The 27,727-nt window shown below is 44.0% G+C and overlaps 1 protein-coding gene across 3 annotated transcripts in view; it reads right to left on the reverse strand.

Moving 5' to 3' along the window:
• TMPRSS2 (transmembrane serine protease 2) overlaps nt 1–27,727 on the reverse strand; it is a 75,703-nt gene that overhangs the window by 46,834 nt on the left and 1,142 nt on the right. The window contains exon 1 of one of the 3 annotated variants that reach the window (XM_056560914.1): nt 20,648–20,686. The exons of 1 other annotated variant lie outside the window; for it this stretch is intronic. The gene's annotated coding sequence lies outside the window, so the exon portion shown is untranslated. Of the gene's footprint in view, nt 1–7,926; nt 7,996–20,647; nt 20,687–27,727 lie in introns of those variants that run through there. One more of the 3 variants, XM_056560913.1, reaches the window with a different exon arrangement.

Raw genomic sequence — 27,727 nt, forward strand, 5'->3', positions numbered from 1 at the left:
AACTGTGGCCCTCCAGATGTTGCAAAACTACAACTCCCTGCATGCCCGGACAGCCAACGGCTGTCCGGGCATGCTGGGAGATGTAGGTTTGCAACATCTGGAGGGCCACAGTTTGGAGACAGTGATCTATGTAATGGTTTAAAAATAAAAAAATCTATGAGCAAGGAGCTCATAAAAAGGTCAAAAAAAATAAAAATAAATAAAAAAAAGTCTATAAAGTTCAAACTATATTCCTACAGTGTTGATCCAGAGGAAGGCAAAAAACTCTTATGAGGCTGATGCTAGTTGACCCATATCAAGTCCAATGGAGCAATAGCCCCTTCATATATTGTCATTACTGGGTGTTGGTCTATTATAACAGTGATGGTTGTAGTAGTCGTCAAACGTTCTTCTTATCTTACTCACCTATACGCTAACAATAAAACAAACTTTTATCATAGATAACGCGGCCTCGATTACGACACCTTAAAGAATATTTCACATTGTGTTCCCGAGATAACTGAGCACACAAAGTAAAAACAGACACTTCCGATACTTCAGAAGTGACTTGAAGTTGGTATTTTCCAGCTATGTCTAAGGTCCCATTCACGTTATGTCACGGCGCTGTGTTGACTGTGTTGTGTAATGTCCGTGTGATGTCCCAGTATGGGATATAGTCCCGTACAGTACTTAGGCCCTGTCAGGTTGAGTCCCTCTGTGTCCTAGGGGCTCTCCTGCAGTGTCTCCCCCATAGTAATATATATTATATATAGTGTTATGTATAAAAGGACCTTTAACCTGTTCAGGACCCATGACGTATGCATACGTCTTCACACCCTGGGTCTTAAGGACCCATGACGTATGCATACGTCATGTCTTTTCCTGGTCTCCGCCGCTCACCCGGCGGAGATCGGAAGCGGATCTCTGCTGAAATCCTTCAGCAGGGATCCAGGGCAGACGCCGAGGGGGGTCCCGGGACCCCCACATATTGGCGATCGTCACAGATCGCTTGCGAAATCACGCAAGCGATCTGCTCCGATTCCGGGTATTCGGGTCACTTCGGACCCGATGACCCGCAAAAAAGAAGGTGATCAGCGGTGTACGATACACCGCCAATCACCTTCGGTTGCTGGGAGCGGTGACAATACTGTCACCGCCCCAGCAACGCTGCTATTGGCCGGCGATCGTCCGGCCAATAGCAGCGCGGCAGAGGAGGGGTTAACGGACCACTCACGCAGCTTTGCGCGCTCGCTCGAGTTCAGTAAGCGGGCAAAGCTGTGTGAAGAGGACCGGGACCCCCCCTCTATGATCCAGAGCCCCCTCACAGGAGAAGATTGCCCCCCTAGTGCAGGGAAAGTGTGTCCCTTAGGGAAAGGTAGGTAAACTGAAAGTAAAAGTAACCTAAAAGTAAAAAAAAAAAAAATCCCCCCCCCCACCTGACCCCCTAATAGGCCCCTAGGGTCCTGTGATCAGTGTCACCCGGGACCTATTAGGGGTTCAGGGCGCTGCGTGCGCCACCCCTTTTTTTTTGGCCGCAGCGTGTTTTTTTATTTTTTTCCATTATAACGGTGTGTGAGTGATAATCACACACCGTTATATAAAGTATTACACCAAGCACCACACTACATACTTCCCCCCCCCCCCCCCGCACACCTCCCCCCGCCACCGCCCCTCCCCCCGCCACCGTAGAAAAAAGGCGATGGCTCGCCGGGCATTTTCGGCAGTGGAGGCTTACGCTTTTTTAGCCTCCGACTCCAAATCTGCCAGTGAGGACGATGAAGATCCTACATTTTTGTGTTCTTCATCGTCCTCCTCATCATCTAGCAGTGATGATGAGTCCCCTGTACGGCGGCGGAGACGCCGCCAGGCGAGGCCACGCACCCCCCATGATAGTGACCCAGTGGCCGACACTAGTACGAGTGGCAATGCTGCTCGTAATAGGAGTCCGGCCCCCCAGACAAGTGCACCGGAGCCCCCTTCCGATGACCCTGTCTGGAGCCCCCCCAGAGGGTTATCAGCCACGGATTCCTGAGTATGTTGGCGACTCAGGAATCCGGATTGACACGGCTGGCTTCACTGATCTGGACTTTTTAAAGTTTTTTTTCAGTGACAGCCTGGTCAATCACATGGTGGAGCAAACGAACTTGTACGCCCAGCAGTTCATTGCCCACCACCCAGATTCGTTTTTGGCCAGGTCCAATGAATGGCGCGCCATTGATGCAGCGGAAATGAGGACATTTTGGGGCCTCACGCTGCATATGGGCCTGGACAAAAAACCAAGTGTCCGTCATTACTGGAGCGGGGACGTCCTCTACCAGACCCCACTTTACAGTATGGCGATGACACGGAAGCGGTACGAGGCGATTCGGAAATGCCTGCATTATGCAGATAATGCGGCATGTCCGCCCCGAGGTGATCCCGCCCATGACCGGCTTTACAAAGTGAGGCCGGTCATCGATCACTTTGGGGCCAAATTTTTGGAGGCCTATGTACCGCTCAGGGACCTCTCGGTAGATGAGTCTCTCATCAGTTTTAAGGGGAGACTCATCTTCCGCCAGTATATTCCCTCGAAGCGGGCACGGTATGGCGTGAAGCTCTATAAACTCTGCGAGAGTACCTCCGGGTACACTCTCAAGTTTAGAGTGTATGAGGGACGAGATTCCCGTATTGAACCCCCAGATTGTTCCCCCACTCTGGGTGTTAGCGGGAAAATCGTTTCGGACCTTATGCACCCATTGCTGGATAAGGGTTACCACGTGTACGTGGATAACTTTTATACCAGCATCCCTCTCTTCACATCCCTTGCCGCCAGATCCACGTCCGCTTGTGGGACCGTGCGGAGGAACCAGAGAGGCCTCCCTCTAAATTTGGTCCAGACGCCTATCCCCAAGGGTGAGTCCCGTGCCCTTACCCATGATAACCTGTTGTTGGTGAAGTATAAGGATAAGAGGGATGTCCTTATGCTCACCACTATTCATGGGAATGGCAGCTCACCTGTCCCTGTGCGAGGTACCGCGGGACCCGTCCTCAAGCCCGATTGTATTCTGGACTACAATCGGTATATGGGGGGAGTTGATCTCTCAGATCAAGTCCTCAAGCCATACAACGCCATGCTGAAAACACGGGCATGGTACAAAAAAGTTGCGGTTTACTTGGTACAGGTTGCCATGTACAACTCTTTTGTACTGTCCCAGTATGCTGGCAACACAGGGACATTCCTCCAGTACCAAGAAGAAGTCCTAAGGTTCCTGATCTTTGCTGACCGGGAAAGATCAGGCCGGACTTCCCAAGGGTCTGGAGTTATAGGCGCCAGGATCGTCCCAGGCCAGCACTTTCCAGGTGTGATCCCCCACAGTGGAAAGTCGGGACGATCCCAGAAAAGATGCAGAGTGGGTCACAAGAAGGGGAGACGGAAGGACACCACGTATCAGTGTGACACTTGCCCAGATAATCCGGGCCTCTGCATAGGCTGCTTCAGGGAGTATCACACTTCCATGGAGCACTAAATTTTCCCTTTACATTTTAATTTTCCATAATTTGACCAATGTACAAAGTCCAGAGTACATTCCAAATTTTAACCCCCATAAACCACTAAATTGCCCAAAAAAACTGAAAAAAAAAAAAAAAAACCTGATAAGACCTCTAGGGGTGTTTTTTTCAGAAATGGGTCATAGGTCACTGAGTCACTATCATCGGGGACTTTTTATGTTGCCTCAAATGCGCAGTGCTCTCTCCACCTGAGCGGGTGCGCATTTGAGGCAACAGGTTAGGGACGGCCACACACATCACATTCCCAGAATAATGACTCAGAGCATAGGGTTTGGGGCGGGCATATTTTTTTTAGTTTTGGCTATGCTCTGGGTCATCATTCTGGGAACATATCCTGCTTTATTATTTTATGATTTATAGTTTTCTGGCCCACTGTACCCCATATTATGGGCCTCTGTACCCCACATGTCTACCCCAGTTACGGCCCGTTGTCCCCCATAGTGTTCCCCTATTTTAGGGCTCAGTGCTCCCCCCATTAATGCTCCTTGAGGGGGGGGGGTCCCACATCCTGGCTGCTATAATAAGCTCAAGGCCCCTGACTGACTTCCCACTCCAAGACCTGGTGTGCACCCGCGGAGCGAAAATCATAAAAAATTAAGGTATGTCCTTATTCCAAAGAAATGTATTTACACATTTTGTGGTGTCTTTTCTGCTATTAACCCTTGTAAAAATGTAAAATTTTGGGGAAAACCCACATTTTAGTGAAATTTTTATTTTTTTATTTTACATGTGCAAAAGTCGTGAAACCCCTGTGGGGTATTAAGGCTTACTTTACCCCTTGTTACGTTCCTCAAGGGGTCTAGTTTCCAAAATGTGATGCCATGTGGTTTTTTTTGCTGTCCTGGCACCATAGGGGCTTCCCAAATGCGACATGTCCCCCCCATTTCAGCAAAGTTTGCAAATGTGACTCCTCTTCTGAGCATTGTGGCGCTCCTGCAGTGCAGTTGACGTCCACTTATGGGGTACCTCCATACTCAGAAGAGATGGGGTTACAAATTTTGGGGGGTATTTTCTGCTATTAACCCTTGCAAAAATGTGAAATTTGGGGGGAAACACACATTTTAGTGAAAAAAAAAAAAAAAATTTTTTACATATGGAAAAGTCGTGAAACCCCTGTGGGGTATTAAGGCTCACTTAATTCCTTGTTATGTTCCTCAAGGGGTCTAGTTTCCAAAATGGTATGCCATGTGGGTGTTTTTGCTGTTCTGGCACCATGGAGGCTTCCTAAATGCGACATGCCCCCCTAGCAAAATTTGCTCTCAAAAAGCCAAATATTACTCCTTCTCTTCTGAGCATTGTAGTTCGCCCGTAGTGCACTTCAGGGGAACTTATGGGGTACCTCCATACTCAGAAGAGATGGGGTTACAAATTTTGGGCAGTATTTACTGCTATTAACCCTTGCAAAAATGTGAAATTTGGGGGGAAACACACATTTTAGTGAAAAAAAAATAAAAAAAATGTACATATGGAAAAGTCGTGAAACCCCTGTGGGGTATTAAGGCTCACTTAATTCCTTGTTATGTTCCTCAAGGGGTCTAGTTTCCAAAATGGTATGCCATGTGGGTGTTTTTGCTGTTCTGGCACCATAGGGGCTTCCTAAATGCAATATGCCCCCCAAAAACCATTTCAGAAAAACGTACTCTCCAAAATCCCCTTGTCGCTCCTTCGCTTCTGAGCCCTCTACTGTGCCCGCCGAACACTTTACATAGACGGATGAGGTATGTGCTTACTCGAGAGAAATTGGGCTACAAATGTAAGTAAACATTTTCTCCTTTTACCCCTTGTAAAAATTCAAAAATTGGGTCTACAAGAACATGTGAGTGTAAAAAATGAAGATTGTGAATTTTCTCCTTCACTTTGCTGCTATTCCTGTGAAACACCTAAAGAGTTAAAACGCTGACTGAATGTGATTTTGAATACTTTGGGGGGTGCAGTTTTTATAATGGGGTCATTTGTGGGGTATTTCTAAGATGAAGACCCTTCAAATTCACTTCAAACCTGAACTGGTCCCTGAAAAATAGTGAGTTTTGAAATTTTGTGAAAAATTGGAAAATTGCTGCTGAACTTTGAAGCCCTCTGGTGTCTTCCAAAAGTAAAAACACATCAATTTTATGATGCAAACATAAAGTAGACATATTGTATATGTGAATAAAAAAAAAAATATTTTGAATATCCATTTTCCTTACAAGCAGAGAGCTTCAAAGTTAGAAAAATGTAAAATTTTCAAATTTTTCATCAAATTTGGGGATTTTTCATCAAGAAAGGATGCAAGTATCGACAAAAATTTACCACTGTGTTAAAGTAGAATATGTCACGAAAAAACAATCTCGGAATCAGGATGATAACTAAAAGCATTCCAGAGTTATTAATGTTTAAAGTGACAGTGGTGAGATGTGCAAAAAATGGCCGGGTCCTAAGGTGTAAAATGGCTGGGTCCTTAAGGGATTAAGGACCTTTGAGTTAGTCACATGATAATGTGTCCACATGATGTGTTTGTTACCCAGAGAACACCAGCTAACCAGGTGACCTGCAGCTTGACCTATAGGCCTCTGGCTCAGCCCCCCTTTATAAGAGGGGCAGCCATTACAATCTCTTTCTGCTGGGGTACAGTAAAGACCAGACGTCTCAGAGTCAATGTCTAGCACGTGTGGAGGCCTCAAGCCTAAATTACAGCCACATGCCAGTAAGTCAAGTTGTCTATGTCTGCTGTCACTACCTACAGTCAAGTCTATTATATAGTCAGCGTGGTTTTCCTAGAGTCTGTCAAAGTCACTACAAGTCCCAGTAAGCTGCGAGGTCCCTCTGTTACTGGTCACCTCTCTGGGATCCTGGCCTAGCTGTAAAGACTGTACATTCTCTGCTGAGGTCAAGTCTACCTCAGTAAAGTCTACCTCAGTAAAGCTACTGTTAACCCTGACCTGGCCTTGGACTATTTTTTGCCCTGCCTAACTAGGACTAGCGTCGCTACCGTTCGGGTGGTTCTCGGTAAAACCACGCCCTGGCGTCACGAACACGAAGGGGTTAACAACACCTGCCCCTGGACTGCAACACCTGCCTAATACACCTCCCCTCAAACCCAGTGGCTTCGCCACAAAGCAGTCACAATAAAGTCCCTATCAACCAATCCCAGCAAAGTCCATAGCAACCAATCAGAATACCATCCATAGCAACCAATCACACTACCATCCATAGCAACCAATCCCAGCATAGTCCATAGCAACCAATCACACTACCATCCATAGCAACCAATCACACTACCATCCATAGCAACCAATCACACTACCATCCATAGCAACCAATCACACTACCATCCATAGCAACCAAGCCCAGCATAGTAAACCACAGTATAGAGTATCTTTTAAAAATGTCTGCGTTGTAAGCCATACAAGCTACATCTTCTTCAGAAGCCGAAACCAGACGACAAACCGAAACTCAGTGACTTTAGCATTGACGAGCCGGGCCTATTGGAAGAGGACCGCGCCAATGTTGTGCTGGCCTCCACAATCTAACACCTTGTGTTTTCTTTCTATGGAGGCTACATGTAGTGCATCAACGCATCACTGACACAGCGGAGTCCATATCTGAGGAGATGCTGGAGGCCTCTGGACAGAAATGGACTACCACCTAGACGTCTGCCGTGTCACCAATGGAAATCATCCTGAACATCTGTAGCGTATAGAGAAAACCTGGAAAGACAGTGCATCTTTCCATGATTTCTCTTATGTCCTCTGGGTTATGAATACCAAGGCTATAATATGGCACCATACTTTGAGTCACTTTCTATAAGTGCTACGCTTCCTTGTGCCTAGTGGAGTGAGGTAGAAGGTGAGGTAATGGCGGAACCTCTCTCAGGAACCAGACATGACTCAGTTTCCTCTCGTAAGGTGACCGAGTTGAACTTTTATATCAATACGTAAAGCCTAACAAACATTTACCTTACAATAGGTTTCACTGTTTAAAAGCATCTACCGTAGCGTCACATGAAACCGCCATTGTGTACACAACACACAGCTGTGGTGAGCCACGGGGGTGCGACCTGAGGTGTATGGGGCAGATGTTGTAGCCCAGGGGCAGATGGTATTAACCTCTAAATGTTCGTGACTCCAGGGCGTGGTTTGCCCATGTAACCATCCGAAGGTAACTCCTCTAGTCCTAGTTAGGCAGGGCAAATAAGAGTCCAAGACCAGGTTAGGGTTAACGGTAGCTTTACTGAGGTAGACAGATGGTAACAGTCTTTACAGTTCGGCCAGAATCCCAGAGAGGTGACCGGTAACACAGGGGACCTCGCAGCTTGCTGGGACTTGCAGTGACGTTGACAGACTTTAGCACAGCCACGCTGACTATAATAGACTTGACTGTAGATAGTGACATCAGACAAAGATGCCTTGACTTACTGACCTGTGGCTGTAATTTAGTTTGAGGCCTCCAGATGTGCTGGACACTGGCTCTGAGACGTCTGGACTGGACTTGACCTCAGCAGAGAATGAATCACAAGAGCGATTGTAGTACCTCCCCCTCTTATAAAGGGGGGCTGAGCAACGAGCCCATAGGTCAAGCTGTAGGTAACCTGATTTGCTGGTGCTCTCTGGGTAACAAAACATATGACAACAGTATCATGTGATTAACTCAAAAGGTCCTGTATACATAATGCATAGAACACTATGGGGGAAGACACTGCAGGAGAGCCCCTAGGACACAGAGGGACTCAACCTGACAGGGCCTAAGTACTGTACGGGACTATATCCCATACTGGGACATCACATAGCAGTAGAGATGTTTTAGGTCTATGGCCACATATCACTAATGACAGTGTTTCCTAACCAGGGTGCCTCCAGCTGTCCAATATTAATAACGACATAGCAGTATTCAATAGATACCATATCACACAGTTATTAGATAACAGTATGTATGGAGTATTCTATGTATATTGTTGTTACCTATAAATATTTTGCACCAGCAGATTTAGGATCAGTCTTGGCAATATACATATATACATACACACACATTATACCGCTATTTAGATATTCTATACAATGATGGACCTCACATGGTTAAACCATACACCAATAATCCATGTATTTAATATAGAGAGGGGGACTAAAATCCCATGTCAGCTCATTACATGGCTGGATATGAGACCAAATATAACTATCCGAGGATCTGCCTGTACACAACATAATGAAATCCTTAGGGAGTCAGGGCGCTATCTACGGGAAGCTGTGACAGGTGACATGTACTAATGAGTCTGCGGTAATATCAGAGGAGTGTGTGACGGTTACAGCACCTACATGGCCAAGCCTGCAGGAGCCAACCTCAGCTTCAATGCGAACATACAGATGGGAATTCTACATCTTTATATCAGTTGGAAACAGTATAATAGTAGTTGTATTCTTGTATATAGGAGCAGTATTATAGTAGATATATTCTTGTATATAGGAGCATTATTATAGTAGTTATATTCTTGTATATAGGGGCAGTATTATAGTAATTATATTCCTGTATATAGGGGGCAGTATTATAGTAGTTCTATTCTTGTATATAGGAGCAGTATTATAGTAGTTATATTCTTGTATATAGGAGGCAGTATTATAGTAGTTATATTCTTGTATATAGGGGCAGTATTATAGTAGTTATATTCTTGTATATAGGAGCAGTATTATAGTAGTTATATTCTTGTATATAGGGGCAGTATTATAGTAATTATATTCCTGTATATAGGGGGCAGTATTATAGTAGTTCTATTCTTGTATATAGGAGCAGTATTATAGTAGTTATATTCTTGTATATAGGAGCATTATTATAGTAGTTATATTTTTGTATATAGGAGCAGTATTATAGTAGTTATATTCTTGTATATAGGAGCAGTATTATAGTAGTTATATTCTTGTATATAGGAGCAGTATTATAGTAGTTATATTCTTGTATATAGGAGCAGTATTATAGTGGTTATATTCTTGTATATAGGAGGCAGTATTATAGTAGTTATATTCTTGTATATAGGAGCATTATTATAGTAGTTATATTCTTGTATATAGGAGCTGTATTATAGTAGTTGTATTCTTGTATATAGGAGGAGTATTATAGTAGTTATATTCTTGTATATAGGAGGCAGTATTATAGTAGTTATATTCCTGTATATAGGGGGCAGTATTATAGTAGTTATATTCTTGTATATAGGAGGCAGTATTATAGTAGTTATGTTCTTGTATATAGGAGCAGTATTATAGTAGTTATATTCTTGTATATAGGAGCAGTAATATTGTAGTTATATTCTTGTATATAGGTGGCAGTATTATAGTAGTTATATTCTTGTATATAGGAGCAGTGTTATAGTAGTTATATTCTTGTATATAGGAGCAGTGTTATAGTAGTTATATTCTTGTATATAGGTGGCAGTATTATAGTAGTTATATTCTTGTATATAGGAGCAGTGTTATAGTAGTTATATTCTTGTATATAGGTGGCAGTATTATAGTAGTTATATTCTTGTATATAGGTGGCAGTATTATAGTATTATATTCTTGTACATAGGAGCAGTGTTATAGTAGTTGTTATAATATATATATATATTTTTTTAAATACAGTTTTATAGTAGGTATGAGTGAGCACACCTTTATAAATATATTATAGCTACAGTATCATACAAATATTTCTGTTGAAAGTTATTATTGGAAGGATACAGGGGTTGTGGTGAACGTAACCCAAAGACAAACATGAGTCACTGTTCTACTGAATCTCTGTAGTCTGTAGTGGCTGTGACCTATTAGTAACCTGTCAACACCCAAAAATCACAGCCAAATGTATTTTCCCCTGAAGTAAAATATAAAAAGAAAACATAGAAAGTTAAATCAATATTAAATGTGTAGGTAATATTATAGCAGAGTTTAGTTAGACAAGTTTCGGGTACAGTTATCTGACAACCAACCTGTTCCTTAGGGGTCAATGTGCTGAATTGCAAATTTGCTTAAAGGGGTACTCCGGCACTTAGACATCTTATCCCCTATCCAAAAGGATAGGGGATAAGATGCCTGATCACGGGGGTCCCGCCGCTGGGGACCCCCATGATCTTGCACGCCGCACCCCGTTTATAATCAGTCCCCAGAGCGTGTTCGCTCCGGGTCTGATTACCGGCGACCACAGGGCCGGCGGCGTGTGACATCACACCACCGCCCCGTGTGATGTCACGCTCCACCCCCTCAATGCAAGCCTATGGGAGGGGGCGTGACAGCTATCACGCCCCCTCCCATAGGCTTGCATTGAGGGGTGGGGCGGAGGTGTGACGTCACACGCCGCCGGCCCTTTGGTGGCCGTTAATCAGTCCCGGAACGAACACGATCTGGGGACTGATTACAAACAGTGTGCGGCGTGCAAGATCACGGGGGTCCCCAGCAGCGGGACCCTCGTGATCAGGCATCTTATCCCCTTTAAATATCCAATAATATTTATTGACAAACTAGAAAGCATTGGTTTTCAGCAAGTGTGGTCAGCAAGTTCTTTATATTCACAAAGGTTCACGTTGTATGTCAGGCAATTAAAAATTATTCTGTTTCCTCTTATCGGACTGCTTGAATAATTTTAACCTCTTAAGGACTCAGGGCGTACCTGTACGCCCTGAGCCCGGTCCCGGTGTGAAAAACGGGGTCACGCTGTGACCCCGCATCACACCGGGTCGGTCCCGGCTGCTAACGATAGCCGGGACCCTGGGCTAACAGCGCGCGGCATCGATCGTTGTGCAGCGCGGTTAACCCTTCAGACGCGGCGAACCAAGTTGATCGCCGCATCTAAAAAAGAAAGTAAATGCTTCCCGGCAGCTCAGTCGGGCTGATCAGGACATCGCGATAAAATCTCGATGTTCCGATCAGCTGGGATGCAGGCAGAGGTCTCCTTACCTCTCTCTGCGGCGTCCGATCGGGGTTTGATTGCTCCAAGCCTGAGCAATCGGGCCCCTATTTGACTGATCCATGCAAAGCTATGGCTTTGCAGGGATCAGCATAGGAGATCAGTGTGTGCAGTGTTATAGGTCCCTATGGGATAACAATGATCAGTATAAGAGATCAGTGTGTGCAGTGTTATAGGTCCCTACGGGAGCTAGAACACTGCAAAAAAAAAAAGTGGAAAAAGTTAAAGGTCATATAACCCCCTCCCTAATAAAAGTTTGAATCACCCCCCTTTTCCCATAAAGAAGAAAAAAAACTGTGTAAATAAAAACAAACATGTGGTATCAACGCGTGCGTAAATGTCCGAACTATAAAATTATATCTTTATTTAAACCGCACAGTCAATGGCGTACGTGCAAAAAAATTCCAAAGTCCAAAATAGCGTATTTTTGGTCACTTTTTATATCATAAAATAATGAATAAAAGCGATTAAAAAATCCGATCAACACAAAAATGGTACCGATAAAAACTTCAGAACACGGCGCAAAAAATGAGCCCTCATACTGGACCATACACAGAAAAATAACAAAGTTATAGGGGTCAGAAGATGACAATTTTAAACGTATACATTTTCCTGCATGTAGTTATGATTTTTTCCAGAAGTGCGACAAAATCAAACCTATATAAGTAGGGGATCATTTTAACCGTATGGACCTACAGAATAAAGATAAGGTGTTATTCTGACCAAAAAATGCACTGCGTAGAAACAGAAGCCCCCAAAAGTAACTAAATGAAAATTTTTCTTCAATTTTGTCGCACAATGATTTTTTTTCCCGTTTCGCCGTGGATTTTTTGGTAAAATGACTAATGTCACTGCAAAGTAGAATTGGTTGCACAAAAAATAAGCCATCATATGGATTTTTAGGTGCAAAATTGAAAGAGTTATGATTTTTAGAAGGTGATGAGGAAAAAATTAAAACGGAAAAACGCTGAGTCAAATGCAGCATCGTGTGTGTATGAATATATACATTTCACGTTTTGTGAAACGGCGCAAAAAAAAAAAAAAAAAAAAGCGCAAAGTCACTGAAAAGTTTCTAAAACGACACCTGCCCGGACTAAGGCTGGGTTCACATCACGTTTTCTCCCATACGGGAGCGCATACAGCAGGGGGGAGCTAAAACCTCGCGCTCCCGTATGCCTTCGTATGCGCTCCCGTATGTCATTCATTTCAATGAGCCGGCCGGAGTGAAACGTTCGGTCTGGTCGGCTCATTTTTGCTCCGTATGCGCTTTTACAACCGGACCTAAAACCGTGGTTTTAGGTCCGGTGAAAAAGCGCATACAGCACAAAAATGAGCCGACCGAACGTTTCACTCCGGCCGGCTCATTGAAATGAATTACATACGGGAGCGCATAGAAAGGCATACGGTTTAGCTCCCCCTGCCGTATGCGCTCCCGTATGGGAGGAAAAAGTCATGTGAACCCAGCCTTAGCTTAGCTTTTTGGTGTATGTGAAGAGAGAAATTTCAGAAAATGTGACCATTTAATAAATTTGGTGCTCCTACACATCACCAGCACACACACACAAAAAAAAAAAAAAAAAAAAAAAAAAAAAAAAAAAAGATAGAAAAATGCTTCACTTACTCCTACAAGGATAAATGCTTCACTTACACCTACAATGATAAATGCTTCACTTACACCTACAATGATAAATGCTTCACTTACACCTACAATGATAAATGCTTCACTTACACCTACAATGATAAATGCTTCACTTACACCTACAATGATAAATGCTTCACTTACACCTACAATGATAAATGCTTCACTTACACCTACAATGATAAATGCTTCACTTACACCTACAATGATAAATGCCGGCCATTACGCCTTGCAATTCCAGTGTGTCACTTTCTGCCTCGCCATGCCATCTATAGTACTGTATCGTGTAAATCAGCCCAGCGCAGTTCAGTCCAGTGCACTTTCATCAGCACAGCGTCATAGTTAGTGTTGAGCACGAATATTCGAAACGCTAATTTTTACCATTAATATCGGCACTTCACGATTTTGCGAATATTTAGAATATAGTGATATTCGTAATGACGAATATTAGTTTTTTTTATGCGAATTTATGCGAATATCTGTACTTCCAGACTGGACACTGATGCCTCCCTTCTCTTGGATGAGATTTTCAGGTGGGAATTTCATTACAAATTTTTGCATGGAAAAAAATAAATAAATAAAAAATTTAAAAAAAGAGTGAACATAGCGAATATGCGAATTTTGAATATATAGGATGAATATTCATCCATATATTTGCAAAAATAGCAAATTCGAATATGGCCCCTGATGCTCATCACTAGTCATAGTATAGCAGAGGCATATGTGATGTGCTGTGATTTGCCAGAGAAGTAAGGGAAATGAAGCCCCTGTGTAGTGTTGGCGAACAGCCTAGCTCTGGCCCCGCCCCCTGAAAAATAAATGAATGTGCACCATGGAGGGGGCTCTTGTTGTCTCAATAAAAGCAGTGAGATCACAAAAATTGCCTTGTCACTACTATGAAGGGTGTGTATAACAAAGCTGGAGTTTTTCTTTTGTTGTTTTATTTTTGTAGTCTCTTGAACACTTTATGGCTTATTAAACACCAGGTATTCATGACGTAAACATCTACATAGTTTGTTTAACATATAGATACCCTACGCCTGATATGATTTTCACCATTCTTTATGGGTTGAAAGTTAAAACGGAAAGCTAAACAGATTTGTAAGTTACTTCTATATTAAAAATCTTAATCCTTCCAGTACTTATCAGCTGCTGTATACTCCACATGAAGTTATTTTACACATTATTTTTGAATTTCCTTTCTGTCTGACCACAGTGCTCTCTGCTGACACCTCTGTCCATGTCAGGACCTGTCCAGAACAGGATAGGATAGGTTTGCTATGGGGGGGGGGGGGCTAAAACAGACAGAGGTGTCAGCAGGGAGCACTGTGGTCATACAGAAAGGTCAGCCGCTGATAAGTACTGGAAGGATTAAGATTTTTTAAATAGAAGTCATTTACAAATCTGTTTAACTTTCTGACACCCGTTAATTTAATTTTTTTTCTAATGGAGTACCCCTTTAAGAACACTACACCCATGTGCACTCAGAGTACTAGAGACACAAAAATTTAGTATAGTAAATCATAACCAAGTGAAAGACTAAGCATCAAAAATTATAGTGTACACACAGAGCAGCTTGACAAAAGAATTTGGAAGTTCCTGTCTATTATACATGGGGTTTTCCCACCACAGAGGACAGAAGAAAAACCGGGTGAAGAAGATATCTATTTGGCAGCCAAGCATACATTGAGATTCAAGGCATCCATTTTGCACATACCTGAGAGAGTAGGTGTCATTTAAAATATTTTTTTTTTTTTGTGAACAGCAGTAACTTAATTTTTATTTCTTTTATTAGCCCTCCAATGCATCTAATACAGTGGTTCTTAACCTGGCTTCAATCGAACCCCGGGGGTTCGGTGAGTCAGTCTCGGGGGTTCGGCGGGGGAGGCCTGCCGGGTGTTTTTGCCTCGGCACATCCCTGTGTTCCGTAAGATGCTTTCGGAACACAGGGACGCCTCTGTTAAGTCCCTGCGGCCCCGCGTTTACATTAAAAACGCGGGGACTGCCGGGAACTAGCGCACGCAGGGATGTCGCTGACGTCCCATGCGTGCGCCCATGGCAACAGAGCGCGGAGGAGCGGAGAAGAAGCAAGGACGCCCGCTGGCAGTTGGTAAGGGTTTACCAGCGGCGCGTCAGCTTCGGTGTTCCGACCACCGATCCTCCGGTCCTGCTATGGCATAATGTGGGGGACTATATTGCACCTAATGTGGGGGAACATACTGTCAACCTAATGTGGGGGATTATGTTGCACCTAATGTGGGGGGACTATACTGCACCTATTGTGGGGGAACATACTTCCGGCCTAATGTGGGGACTATATTGCACCTAATGTGGGGGAACTATACTGCCAACCTAATGTGGGGGGGGGGGGGTAAACTATACTGCCAACCTAATGTGGGGGGGGGGGGTAAACTATACTGCCAACCTAATGTGGGGGGGGGGGGGGGGCTGAACTATACTGCCAACCTAATGTGGGGGGGGGGGGGGGGGGTGAACTATACTGCCAACCTAATGTGGGGGGACTGATACTGCCAACCTAATGTGGGGGGACTGATACTGCCAACCTAATGTGGAGAGGGGGGGGGGGGGGGACGACTATACTGCCAGCCTAATGTGTGTGTGTGTGGGGGGGGGGGGGAATCTATACTGCCAACCTAATGTGGGGGAACTATACTGCCAACCTAATGTGGGGGGGTACTGTGCTGCCTACCTAATGTGGGGGGGGGGGGGGGACGACGACGACTGTGCTGCGTACTTAAAGGGGTAGTCCACTAATAAGATATATAAGTGTGCATAGGAATTTGTTCATAGTTTTTTTTTTTAACTATAGTCCGGCCCTCCAATGGTCTGAGGGACCGTGAACTGGCCCCCTGTTTAAAAAGTTTGAGGACCCCTGCATTAGGGCCGAATATGTGGGGGAACACTGCCTGTAAATATTCATTATGTTTTTGTGTGAAAATCATGTTTTCGTGGTTTTGTTCTTTGTTCTTAATGGTTTTGTTCATTTTGTGCACCTGTGTATACATATATACTTAAATATATACCTCCTAGGTTTTGAATTTGAAAAAATCATATTTTATTTTTCCAATTAAGAGGGGTTCAGTGAATGCGCATATGAAACTGGTGGGGTTCAGTACCTCCAACAAGGTTAAGAACCACTGATCTAATATGAAGCAATAATTATATAATTCTGAAGTTATGTGACTGCTGCTCCAATGCATAAGTATGTGTCGCCATGGCAACAGACATAAAAAAATCTGCATTTGTAGTCTAACCCTGCAGTCACGTGGAACTTCCCCGCCTAAGTCCCCTATGTCTACATTCTGTACAACAACAGATTATGGGTTATTGGATGAATTTATACCGACTCCAAGTGCCCCCGATTCAGTGCGATGGTTTTACTGTTCTAGGCCCAGATCTGGGGTCACTTAGAGGGGTACTCCGCCCCTAGACATCTTATCCACTACGATCAGACATCTAATCCCGGTCCTTTGGATTGGGGATAAGATGCTTAGCGGCGGAATACCCTTTAAAAAGGTCTCATGATCAAATTGGAACTAATAAAACTACAATAAGGCTGGGTTTCCACTTTCACCACACAGTGTATTTATTTTTATTTTTTTGCAAAAAATAAATAAAAAATTATTAATGCGGCCAGATGATAGCAGAAAGTCAATAGGGAGTAATATATAAAATGGACAGTGGTACTGGAGGCTTCCGTTAAGGTTGTGGGTAGAGATGAGCGAACTTACAGTAAATTCGATTCGTCATGAACTTCTCGGCTCGGCAGTTGATGACTTATCCTGCGTAAATTAGTTCAGCTTTCCGGTGCTCCGGTGGGCTGGAAAAGGTGGACACATTCCTAGGAAAGAGTCTCCTAGGACTGCATCCACCTTTTCCAGCCCACCGGAGCACCGGAAAGCTGAACTAATTTATGCAGGAAAAGTCATCAACTGCCGAGCCGAGAAGTTCGTGACTAATCGAATTTACTGTAAGTTCGCTCATCTCTAGTTGTGGGGCATATGCCTGGAACTTTCCATGTAAAGGCATGTTGCTGAAACATGGTGGTTGGTAATTCATACCCGAGGGAAAATGGCTGGAGCGTATTGGTGTGTAATGGGATATTTGTGTTAGTGCTGGGCGATATGACCAAAAATGAGTATCACGGTATTTTTCGAAAACTATCACGGTATGACAGTATTTTTTTTTTTACATTGAGACTTGCATTGAGGTGGTGTAGCGGAACTAAATGGGCTTTTGGAACTAAACGATCTGAACACTGGGGCAGTGGAGTACCCTTTTAAATAGATGTAACAAACAACCCTACAGCCTCCAGCTGTTGCAAAACTACAACTCCCAGCATGTTGGACTATATAGTAGTGTATAGTATAGGTCAGTGTTTCCCAACTAGGGGTGCCTCCAGCTGTTGCAAAACTACAACTCCCAGCATGTTGGACTATATAGTAGTGTATAGTATAGGTCAGTGTTTCCCAACCAGGGGTGCCTCCAGCTGTTGCAAAACTACTACTCCCAGCATGTTGGACTATATAGTAGTGTATAGTATAGGGCAGTGTTTCCCAACTAGGGGTGCCTCCAGCTGTTGCAAAACTACTACTCCCAGCATGCCCGAACAGCCGTTGGCTGTCTGGGCATGCTGGGAGTTGTAGTTTTGCAACAGCTGGAGGGCCTACTGTAGGTACAGTATATTATACAGACCCCTGTCCATCCCAGAACCCTGACTCACCTTCCCAGTTGCTGCAGGGACCGTCCGGGGAGAGTGGTCCGGGCCATCCATCCTTCCTGTAGTGTCTGGCGGCATTCCGGGAGGAGGGTGAACCGGTCCGGGCTGTCCTCCTTCTCCGGGGGTCCTCTTCTCCACTCCGGCCAGGCTCCGGCCTAGTAACGCTGCATAGACGCCGCTGCGCAGCGACACACCTGACGTCACGGCGTAGCGGCGTCTATGCAGCGTACTAGGCCGGAGCCTGCCCGGAGTGGAGAAGAGCACACCCGGGAGAAGGACAGCCCGGACCGGTTCACCCTCCACCCGGAATGCCGCCGGACACTACAGGAAGGATGGATGGCCCGGACCACCCCCATTACGGGTAAGTTTAATTTTTTTTATTGACTCGGAGGGTGGGGGAGGGGCCCGACCGGTATAGCGGTATGGGCAAAAATCCATACCGGTATACCGCCCAGTACTAATTTGTGTATGGCTGCCACTTTACCAGCCATACTGTAGATTATATATTTATTATAAGTATATAATAATATTTACATATTTGGAAGCTCTGTGGCTCCTACTGTGGTGTCCCAGCACCAATATCTGTCCTGTGGCTTTGGACTGTCTCGGGCAGCACAAGGTGTTGGGTCCACAAAAGGACTTATTGCTATATTAATTAGGGTTTTATTCTATTGCAAAGTAATATTTATCTAAATCAATTATATATTCTTGTTATGTGTATATGTTTTCTGTGTTACTGTACCCTTAAATGAGAGCAGTGAACCCCATGTGACCCTGCCTGCCAATAAGAACTTACCCTTATAGTCCAGTGCTAGACCCCATTCAGTCTAGTGGCTCCTGAGCTACAGCTTGGCTCAGGTGTGCTGTGTGTCGTGTGCTCTGAGGAGAGGCCTAGCCCAAATCTTATGTCAACTGGTCATCCTACAAGGATTACTCACATACACACGGCTTACGCAAAAGCAATACTCATCATTTATAGCAATTAGTAATGAGCGGCAGGGGCCATATTGGAATTTGCCATATTTTGTGAATATTTGGACGAATATTCGTCCTATATTCTTGAAATTTGCATATTTGCTATGTTCATTCCTCTTTTTTTTCCCCAGACGAAAATTTGTAATGAAATTCGCATAGAGCGCATGCGTGGTTATATCTTTCACCTAATAGGAGGGAGGGATCAGTGTCCTCTGACTGGAATTGCCGATATTCGCTAATATTTGCAAATCCGCTTGTATTTGAGAAAAAGAAAAAGAAAAAACAAACTAATATTCATCATTTCGAATATATATCACTATATTCTAATTATTTGCAATGTCGCTAAGTGCCAATATTCTCTGTATAAATTAGCATTTTGAATATTTGCGCTCAACACTAATAGCAATGCGGGGAATTGTACCGTAGACGCAATTTTCATGCTACTATCGTATGACAAACTTCTTAAAAGGGGTACTCCATTGCCCCAGTGTTCGGAACGCTGGGTGCAGGCTGCTGGGGTCGTTACGTGACGGTCACGCCACGCCCCCTCAATGCAAGTCTATGGGAGTGGGCGTGGTCACGCCCCCTCCCATAGACTTGCATTGAGGGGGCGTGGCCCTGAAGTCACGACCCCCACAGCCCGCACCCAGCGTTCGGAACAAAATGTTCAGAACGCTGGGGCAATGGAGTACACTTTCAACTTGTAAAGCTTTGTCGTCCCAATTGTTTAACATTTACAATAATGTGTTAAAAGGTGTTTTCCCAGCATGCTATCAACTATATGGACAGGTATATAGTTAAAACGTGCGGTAGTTAAAGGGGTATTCCAGGCAAAAACTTTTATATATATCAACTGGCTCCAGAAAGTTAAACAGATTTGTAAATTACTTCTATTAAAAAATGTTAACCCTTCCAATAGTTATTAGCTTCTGAAGTTTTCTGTCTAACTGCTCTATGATGATGTCACGTCCCGGGAGCTGTGCATGATGGGAAAATGTCCCCATAGGAACTGCACAGCTCCCGGGACGTGAGTCATCAGAGAGCAGTTAGACAGAAAACAACAACAACTCAACTTCAGAAGCTAATAACTATTGGAAGGATTAAGATTTTTTAATAGAAGTAATTTACAAATCTGTTTAACTTTCCAGAGCCAGTTGATATATATATAAAAAAAGTTTTTGCCTGGAATACCCCTTTAATAGCTCGGGTTACCTCTGGGACAATGCTTACGTACTTGGAACAAGACATAAAAGCTTTGCTTTAGCTAAACTGAACCAGTCATAAAAAAATAAATAAAAAAAAATTAGGTTTTTGTGATGTGTCAAAAGTTTTTACCGGAACAAATTGGGAGAAGCGTGCAGTAGCGTGCTTCACCTTCATCACCATAAAAGACAGTTTGTTTTGTGGTTGTTGTCCTCTTCTCTACCCATAAACTGTCACTACTTCCTGGTTGAAAAGTACTACAATTCCCAGAATGAATTGCTTTCCCTCAGCTCTTCAGAATGGCCCTCCCACCTTGCCTACTCCTCTCCCACAGCACTCCTTTTGTATTCGTGACGCCAGGGTGTGGTTTATCCTCAATACCACCTGAAAGTATACTGCTGCATCCTGGGCTAGGCACGGGGGCAATAAAGTCTCTGACGACAAGTTACGGACAACGGTAGCTTTACTGAGTGACAGATGGTGAAGTCTATACAGTTCAGCCAGGGCCCACAGAGGTGACCAGTGACTTCAAAGACCTTAAGGGCTTGCTGGGACTTGCAGTGGTTTTGGACAATTTAGTGCAGGCCACGCTGACTTGACAATAGATGAAAGTGACTGACTTGACTTGACTGGAGACAGACTAAGCTGTGACTGTATCTTACTTGTAGACTTGACTTGAGGCTCCTATGACTCCAGACTCCTAGGCTCGACTGCACCTCAGCAAAGACTCAAGAACTAAGAGACTCCTCCCAGGGCTTTTATGGGGGAGACTCTAGTGGGGTCCCATTGGTCACCCTTAAGTCACTTGGACACTGATATCTCCTGGGTAACAATCACATGACAACTGGTGATCACATGTTAGAGATGAGCGAAGTTACAGTGATTCGATTCTGCATGAACTTCTCGGCTCGGCAGTTGATGACTTTTCCTGCATAAATTAGTTCAGCTTTCAGGTGCTCCGGTGGCTGGAAAAGGTGGATACAGTCCTAGGAGAGTCTCCAGTCTACCGGAGCACCAGAAAGCTGAACTAATTTATGCAGGATAAAGTCAGAAACCACCGAGCCCCGAGGTTCATGCAGAATCGGAGTACTGCAACTTTTTTACTCATCTCTACTGTTAACCTTTCTTAAAGATGCAACATTCTTATATACATAACATAGAGGCTAATATACAATTACAGTAGAACAGATGCAAAGGGGGGGGGGGGGGGGGGGGGGCGCGCAGGGGACACTGCAGGGAGGCTGCCTGACAGGGCAGAAAGAGTACAGGGTAACAAGTCCCATACTGGACCACCACAGCAGCATGCAGAAAGCACTCCTCATTCCTAAATGTCCCATATAATGTATAAACATATGTTTATAGTATTACAAGGAGATGGTGATGTAGGCTGTGAGAGCGGGTCAGATGTGGTGACATCACTTAGGGGGCGGGGCTTGATCTCAGAGACATGATCCAGCCATGCCTCCTGAGAGAGCAAAGAATGTTGGAAATTGACAGACAAATGTATACATATCTGTCCGCAGCTAGTAACCAAGTAGGGCTCAATTCACATCACGTTTAGGGGATACTACCAATAGAACTGTTTAAAAGTTTAATCAAATACAGTATGTATCTGAACAGTTACCTACATCTGTGGTGTCTCAGCGCAAGTGGCTGTCCCGTGGTTGAGGACTGACTTGGGCAGTTCCTTATTATAAATGATGTATATAGTGTTATATAAAATAATATTTTTCTAAAATTAATTTGGTTATTCTATGTATGTATGTATGTATGTATGTATGTATGTATGTATGTATGTATGTCTTACTGTGCCTTTAAAGATTTGGGAGCAGCAAACCCCATGTGTGCCAGTGAGACCCCAAAAGTCTCCCTCTCTATAGTGAGGTGCAGGGCAGGAGTTAGTCTAGTGCTGGACATTGTTCAGTCTAATACCATCCAGACTCCGGTGCCGAGTCGTGTGTCCTAAGCTGAGGCCTACTTCAGTTTACTCCTGGTCATCCTACAAGTGTCATTCGCGGGTGGACTACATGCCCCTGCAGGATCAGTACAGTGCCTTGGGAGGACCCTAGCTACCAGAACCGCAAATCTACAACAAGGCTCGCAAGGGGTGCGCTGCACTCTCACACTACGGCCAGCTGTTTGTGTTTTACCAACTCCACAAGCTCAGTAAAAGCTGTTAAACCGTAATCTTACGTCGGTGTTTATCGACTCATCGTGCTTCCCTCCTTCAAACTGCGTTCGAATAAACGGCGTCACAAAGTAATCAAGGTACATCCTACTAACACCCAGTGGCCGCCACAACTGTTTTTTGGCATCACAAACAGGATAATTCCCTCATCGTGCACAGACGTCACAACGTTTTTTTGGCGCCAAGAACAGGATACAGGTGTGTGCCTATAAAACCTCCCTAGTCTGGGACTGTATGCTAAGAAACCACATGGAGCGTGCAACATTTTATGTGCCAGAAAACTCTATAGGACTTTACTTCATGTTGACTTGCGCTTTATGAAATAGAGGGGGAGCACCTTATTCGCGACCATAGAATCGTGTGAAAATTGCCAAAGATTGTGTATTTCAACGCCTCAAGAATGTGCAAGTAATGCAGCGAATTCATGCTGCACCACAGATACCAATCCGCCACTAGCAGGTGTTAACTTAGCGAGCACAAAGTGCGCAAAGAATTCCTGCCAGATGAAACGCCCCGTCCCTGGGTGCGGGGGACAAAGTTGCTGTGCCAAAGCCTAAGTGGAACTCAAATGACCCCCCCCCCCCCTTGTTGCACAGGGGGGCTGTTGAAGAGGCTGCACGGATGACGTACTTCCGTCTGGTGGACATTTTGACGGAGCCTGCTATAAAGCCTGCAGCAAGACTCCGCCCTTCACTTGTGCCTCAGGTGACTGGAGAGAAAAAGATAGCGGACAGCACCTCGAGTGAGTGTACCAAGATGGCAGCCGCCACTTCATCAAAGCCCCACACGGACATCGCCGAGCTGGCACAACTACTTGCTGGGCAACTGGTGCTCCTGTCCCCGGAAGCCGAATCTACTTCTGACAAGTCAGCGGCAGAGCCCAGTAAGCGACCCAAGTCACCCCCGCTGCCACGGTGGGTGTTTTGGTGATAAACCTGCGGTCTCCGGGCCCTGCATTATTTCCTGATTTCCCTGCCTACCCCCATGCCGAGGGAGAAACTAGGTTCCTCGACTACAGCGCCGCGCCCCTTGCCTGAAGGTTTGCCGGAAGAAGCGGTCACCAACCGTTTCATCTGCAGTTCCAGGAGCTGCATCAATCTAGGTCGTGTCACCATGAGCCCCCACATTTCTTGCTCACAATTATCAAGGGTCTCATTGATCCAGAGCATTGTGACTCAATCAGAAGCTCCTCGTCCACCACGCCACCTGATGAGGAAAGAAAAGGAAGGTTGCCCACCGGAATGGGAACCCAACCTCCACCCTACTAAAGAAGGGAGCTGTTTTTTTGGCAAAGGAAGGCGAGACACAATAACGCTCACCCCTTCATGTGCCTTATTTGACTCAGTTGTTTTTGTTTAATACCTTTTTTGGTGTCAAAGCCCGAATTATTCAGTTCCTGCTTTTGTTTATTACCAGCCTGAGTAGGACATTAGGTATCAATGCCCCAGGACTGCTTTATGTTCTGTTCCAAGTTCCAGCAACATTTAAGAACTGTGCCTGGCCTTGGGCCAAGAAGTAACCAAAATGCTTACATGTGCCCGACTTATGTCGTGAACTTAACTACATATTCTTATACCTTCCTGGTTGGTAGCCATAAATGCTATGCGTGCCATTCAAATTATTTTTCTAGTTAGGATTGACTAGTGGAGAAAAATTGCATAACCTAGATAGTCTTAAACTGTGCTTATAATGTCTTCCTTTCATTGTGCTTTCTTTAAATTATTGCCAAGAATTTGCAACCTAAATTGTCTTATTACTTCATCCTGTTTGCCTAATACTACTGTCATAGTAACACAATGCCAGACAGTTAGTAAAAATGTTTTTCAGGATGTTCTCTTCTCTTCATGATGTATGTTCTAAGTGTCTCTTGAAGAACATGATGGCCCTGAAATTCAAGGTGGCACCTTGGTAGTTAAAATTGCTGTGGATGGAGGTGTACCTATGTTTGTCCCAGGGTGTAGCCATGGAGGAGGACTTGGATTCTCTCATTTGTGGGGAGAAGTGCTAAAAGACAAATGGGCCCCATTGCACCGAACTGGGTTGCGAAATGATAGCCTGCAGCAGCGCCAGTCCACCTTTAGGAGTTCCCTTGGAGTTGTACTGCTGCAGCCCATGGTGTACAGCAAAGTCTTGTTATTTGTTTGTTTGACTTGTGCATTTGTCATTGCAAAAGCAGTTACAAAGCAACTAAACCCTACCACAATTATAAAAAATACCCAATTGGCACAAAGCATTTGGTTTTCATCAAAAGGCACCAACTGTATCAACGCCAGGAAGAGACTTTAATTTGCACCTCTCCTACCTCAGGATTGCCCTTCGCCACCCCTCACCTGCCGGGACTGGACGCTGAGGGCGGTTTTGTTTTATAGGGGGAGTTTGTGGTGTCCCAGCACAAGTGGTTTTCCCGTGGTTGAGGACTGACTTGGACAGCCTGGTAGCACAGAGTGTTGTGCCCACTGGAGTTCCTTAGTATTGTAAATTATGTGTGTAGTGTAATATAAAAATATATATATATTTTTTTTTAATTAATTTGGGTATTATTCTATGTGTGTTTAATGTATTACTGTGCTTTTAAAATTTGGGAGCAGCAAACCCCATGTGAGCCAATGAGACCCTAAAAGTCTCTCCCTCTATTGTGAGGTACAGGGGAGGCGTTAGTTGAGTCTAGTGCTGGACATTGTTCAGTCTAATACCATCCGGACTCCTGAGCAACAGCCAAGCTCAGGTGCGAGTCGTGTGTCCTAAACTGAGGCCTACTTCAGTTTACTCCTGGTCATCCTACAAGTGTCATTCGCGGGTGGACTACATGCCCCTGCAGAATCAGTTACAGTGCCTTGGGAGGACCCAAGCTAGCAGAAAAGCAAATCCTACAACAAGACTCGCAAGGGGTACGCTGTACTCTCACACTACGGCCAGCTGTTTGTGTTTTACCAACTCCACAAGCTCAGTAAAAGCAGTTAACCGTAATCTTACGTCGGTGTGTTTATCTGGCCAAGGAAGACTGCCTCCCACCTTTGAACAGTGGTTCGAAGATGAACGGCGTCACGAAGTAATCAAGGTACATCCTACTAACACCCAGTGGCCGCCACAAGCATTTTTGGTGCCCACGAACAGGATAATTCCCTCATCATGCACCGACGTCACAACCGTTTTTGGGCGCCAAGAACAGGATACAGGTGGTTGCCTATAAAAACCTCCCTAGTCTGGACTGTATGATAAGAAACCGCACGAGCGTGCAACATTTTATGTGCCAGAAAATTTTACAGGACTTTACTTCATGTTGACCAACCGCTTAGAAAATAGAGGGGGAGCACCTTATTCATGACCATAAATCGTGTGAGGATTGCCAAAGATTGTGTATTTCAACACTTCAAGAATGTGCAAAACAATGCAGCGAATTCCTCCTGGTCATCCTACAAGTGTCAGTCGCGGGTGGGACTTCATGCCCCTGCAGAATTGTCTACGGTGCCTTGAAAGGACCCTAGCTACCAGGACCGCAAATCCTACAATTCAGTCCTGTGAAAAGCACCACAAGTCTCAGAATGGCAACAAGGCTCACAAGGGGTACGCTGCACTCTCACACTAAGGCCAGCTGTTTGTGTTTTACCAACTTCACAAGTAAAAGCAGTTAACCGTAACCTAACGTCAGTGTGTTTGTTGACTCGTGTCTGGCCCTGGAAGACTGCTTCCCACCTTCGACAATGGTTCTAATTAACGGTGCCCTGGCGTCACAAAGTATTTAAGGTACATCCCACTAACTCCCAGTGGCTGCCACAACCGTTATTGGAGTCACAAACAGAATAATCCCCTCCCTCATCGTGCACCGACATGACACATGTGCAACTCCCATTGACCCATCATTAACAGGGTATCTAAGGAATTAAAAAAATATATAAAATAAAAAAAAAAGAGCTAATATCTTACAAAAACAGCACCCCACCAATCCCCAGGTTGTGTGTAGTATTACAACTTGCTCTATACACTTCAATTAAATGAGCTGCAATACTACACACAACCTGAGGACAGGGGGAGTGCTGTTTTCAGAGAAAGTCATCACTTTCAGCTATTTATGTAAAATGAGCCATTTAGTAGATTTTCCACTCCGTTTTTTCTGCATAGTGTATCCCAGGTTATCTTTCAGAAAAGAGAGTAAAATAAATAAAAACCTGTTTGGTTATATAGGCACACCATTGTACTTTTGCACCAGAAAGTTACCATCGTATGAAAAGCACATGTAGTAAATATGAGGAGAACTTAATGCAAATCTCCTATAAAAAGCAAAAAATAAATAAAAATAAAATGTATATAATGTGTGTTTTGATATAAAAAAATTTTTCAAGATACAAGCTTTTTGTATTGATAATATGTGTGCCAAAAGGACGTCAATCGGGGGGGGGGGGGGGGGGGGGTCACAATTTTAGGAAATAAAAAAAACTCACCACTAATACACCAAAGTAATAATTATAGTAATCATTAATATTATTTATTAATAATTCAAAATGAAAATAATTCAAATCAAAACAAGGTATGTAAATAAACCACGTTAGGTGTTACATTCCACAGACTGATTCTGTATAGTTACATATGTCTGCAGACGACTCCCATAATGACACATTATATATATATATATATATATATATATATATATATATATATATATATATATATATATTTCCATTTATGTATGTTTGTACAGCAAAAAGTACACCAAGCAGGACATGGATCCTTCTGATGCAGTGTTTCCCAGCTGTATATACACATATATATATTATATATATATATATATATATATATATATATATATATATATATATAATATCACACACACACACCTGACAACAACCAAAATAAATGGGGCTCAATTCACGCCATGTTTAGGCATATTGGGGGAGATTTATCAAAACCTGTGCAGAGGAAGAGTGGTGCAGTTGCCCATAGCAACCAATCAGGTTGCTTCTTTCATTTTCCACAGGCCTCTAAAGAGCCTGTGGAAAATGAAAGCAGCAACCTGATTGGTTGCTATGGGCAAACTGCACCACTCTTCTCTGCACAGGTTTTGATAAATCTCCCCCATTATGTTCCATGGGACAAAATCTTCAACTAAAAAGTAAGATTATACGGTACTCACTTCCGTATACATTGTATTTAAAATAGTTAATACTTTTTGTAGGTTAAGCAGTGGTCTCCAAACTGTGGACCTCCGGAGGTTGCAAAACTACAACACCCAGCATGCCTGACCAAAAGCATTCTGGGAGTGGTCGTTTGCAACCTCTGGGAGGTCACAGATAAGAGAACACAGTTTTAGAGTTCTGCTGAAATATCGGGGGGGGGGGGGGGGGGGGGGTGTATCATTGTATGTAGATTATATTTGCCACATTTTCTTTTGTGTAATAAAAAAAAAAAAATAAATAAAATAAAATAAAAGTCCTAGCGCCAAATCTATCACATGTCATGTGACCCTTTCAGAAATTTAGCATGCATACACATCTTCCCGGATACTCACAGAGCCGACCTGAAATAATCTGGACTTTACAACATCTTTCTTTACAGCCGA

This window comes from Hyla sarda, chromosome 2 (genome assembly GCF_029499605.1).
Source record: "Hyla sarda isolate aHylSar1 chromosome 2, aHylSar1.hap1, whole genome shotgun sequence".
Lineage (NCBI taxonomy): Eukaryota > Metazoa > Chordata > Amphibia > Anura > Hylidae > Hyla > Hyla sarda.